At 36.7% G+C, this 3103-nt stretch overlaps 1 pseudogene; it reads right to left on the bottom strand.

The window, feature by feature from the left end:
• Nucleotides 1–1665: 1665 nt before the first annotated feature.
• On the bottom strand, nt 1666–1940 carry LOC118986798 (60S ribosomal protein L38-like; annotated as a pseudogene).
• Nucleotides 1941–3103: the final 1163 nt, after the last annotated feature.

Here is a 3103-nt window from a genome sequence, read left to right as displayed (position 1 = left end):
TAGCCCCTGTCCCCTGTCAACACTCACTCCACACTGCACACACACATGCATACACACACACACACACACAGCTAAATCTCCAGATACTCTAGCTCTCTGCCTCTCACACTCAGGGGTGCTACGCCAACTTCACCTTCTTCTGCATGAAAGCTTGGCTCCCAAGGCCCTGGAGGACCAAGCATCAGGTTCTTTGGTCACCTGGGAGAAAGCTAGCTTGAGATTTATTGTTCACTAGGATGTAAAGTACAGCATTTATCCGTATTTCTTTTTCATCACTGTTCTATAAGCCTGTTTCATGACACAAGTTTTATCACACAAATTAAATGTAAATGATACGAAAATCTAAATTTTCATATCTAATTATATTTGACTTTAATTACAACTACTATTTGGACCAGCCTCCTAGAAAAACACTGGTTGACATCAATTGCATAATTTTACCAGAAAAACAGACCCAGTTCTCACTATCTATGCTAGCTAATTAATTGAAAATTTGTTGCTAAAAAATTAAGATTAGCATTGTTTGTATATGAAAATAAACACTTGTAAATATTATAAAATAAAATACAAAGTGTATTGTCCATCTTCATTTGTTTAAAAAACAACAAAATCGAAATGTAAGCAATTTTTTAAAATATAAAAAAATTAATTTTTTAAAAATTAATTATTTAAAATTTTTTATTTAAATTTTACTTTTACAACCTGGCTGGTGTAACTCAGTAGATTGAGCGCGAGCCTGCGAACCAAAGCATTGCTGGTTTGATTCCCCATTAGGGCACATGCCTGGGTTGCAGGCCATATCCCCAGTATGGGGTGTGCTAGAGGCAACCATACATTGATGTTTTGCTCCCTCTCTTTCTCCCTCCCTTCCCCATCTCTCTAAAATAAATAAAATCTTTAATAAATAAATAAATAAAGTAGAAAAATATTTGCAGTATTGTATAATAGTAGTCAAATAGTTAATCTGTTTAACGTATAAAAAACTTTCCACAGTCAATAAAAATAAGATTAGCACCTGATATTTCTAATGTACAAAGAAAAATAACTGTTGATTCTTAAAGGAAGGAAAATTGAAATAAAATGCCCAACCACCTTTTTTAATGTAAAATCCCATTGGGAATCAAATAATGTAAAATGGTACTCCCCAGCCTGTTGGTGAAGGTGTAAAAATAAGTACGTATTCTAATTAGAAGAGGATATTGGGAAATCAGTACTTTGATGTAGTCATATACATTGACACAGATTATTACAATTTTATTAATTTATCCAGAGAAAATAACATAGCACAGTATGACTTTCACAAAATGTGCGGAGCAAAACAGGCAGCTAATATTTCTGAAGGGATACGTAAATATACTTTTAATAGCAGACACTTATAATAGCAAAAGACGGAAACAACTGGCATGTCCCAAAATAAAGCATTAGTTAAATTAACTTTGCTACCTCCTTGCAATAAAACACTGTGTAAACACTGAAAAATTTTTATTAAAAATGTGGAACTATATAGTCTATATCAACAAACCAAAAATAAACAGTTGAAAAAGTTTTATCATGTAATCTCATTTGTTTAAAAAATGTTACATAACTAGGTGTGTGTACGCACACGCAGGTAAATGTGATGGAAGGATACACACTAAATTATTAGTAGAATTATTATTCTTTTTATTTTTTTAATTTTTAACATTTTAATACAGATTAGAGTGGCTGGTTCATTTCAGCTCCCTCACTACCAAACCTGGGAACAGGACTACTTCGGTTTCTTGGTCTTCTGTTTGTCTGTGATGACCGAGGTATAAAGGTATCTGCTGCATCAGACTTTAAATTTCACATCATCCTTACCTTTCCCCTGGCTGTGAGCAGGAAGTCCTTGGTTTCCTCAATTTTGTGAGGCATGGCTACAAGGTGGGAAGAGTGTGCGGCCAGCACAGCAAGCAATAACAAACCTCTTTTCGTTTTCCATAATATATATTATTAGTACATGAAGGAATACATGTTCATTTTCAGTACTGTTAAAAATAATCTCGACTACATAATATAACTTTATTTGTATCTTCCTTCTTCCCTGAAATGTTTGTGTACTTTTGAGTGTATTGAGCATAACTACATCGAAGAGAACAAGATACATTTAGTTGGAAGGTCACCTTCTTGACAAAGGTGATGTTTGAGTGGTCTCAAATGATAAGTAGAATTTGAATGGAAGAGCTGGGCAGGCAAAAAATGCCTGAGGGTGAGTAAAGAGGGTAAGCTCAACTGGAGGAGGGGAAGACATAGAGTTGTGTTCAATACAAAGCTGAAAGGTAAGTTGGAATGAAAAACAGCATGTAGCCCTCTCTAGCCTGATTTGGAATCTGAATGAACCAATAAGGACACTTTTCACACTGCTGTTTCGCCTGGAGCAAGGCCTGGGAAATGGGTCTTTGTCCCTCGATTGGGGTCGTGTTTCTGGAGCATTGTGAAGGGCTGAGCCTGGTCCAGTCCCCTGCATCTAATAGTCACAGAGACTGACCTAGGTACTTTGTGAGTATAAAAGTGTTGTCAGTAAGTTTTCTCAATACATTTTCTTCCCTCGGAAATCATTTTGAAGATCTGTACTGAAAAGTTAGGCCAGAGGAGTATGAGTACCAATCCTCTGCTTTGGCCAATGTTATTGGTAAATAAATGACAATTAACTCTCTTTTTCTTTCCTTTTTCACTCCACATAATATTCTTGTAACTTAATTTTCTCTGGAGTGTATACACATCACTCTTGGAAGTCAGCCCACACCCAGGGGTCTAGGACCTACTTGCCTGGAGACAGACCTCGGAGCGGCAGAACCATGGGAACTCCTCTCTGCTGATCTCCACAGGGGCTGCCTTCGGAACCCACAGACCTGCTTCTATGCATGTTCGCCCAAATATACATGGGTTTTTCCTATATTGATTAAAAAGACTGGTTGTTTCAGGTCAAAAGGGAATTCATATTCCTTTTAAAAATATATACAGTGTCTGCCTATTTTTATGGAATCAATCGATTCGATGGAAGTTGCCCCACAAGTTTGCGTCTGACAGTGGAAAGGATTCTTAACATTCACCAGGAGAAGCCACTCTGTGCTCCCCCTTCACA

This window comes from Sturnira hondurensis, unplaced genomic scaffold (genome assembly GCF_014824575.4).
Source record: "Sturnira hondurensis isolate 20B ecotype Veracruz unplaced genomic scaffold, ASM1482457v3 Scaffold0004474, whole genome shotgun sequence".
NCBI classification, from domain to species: Eukaryota; Metazoa; Chordata; class Mammalia; order Chiroptera; family Phyllostomidae; genus Sturnira; species Sturnira hondurensis.
This window is presented reverse-complemented; position numbering and strand designations above follow the sequence as displayed.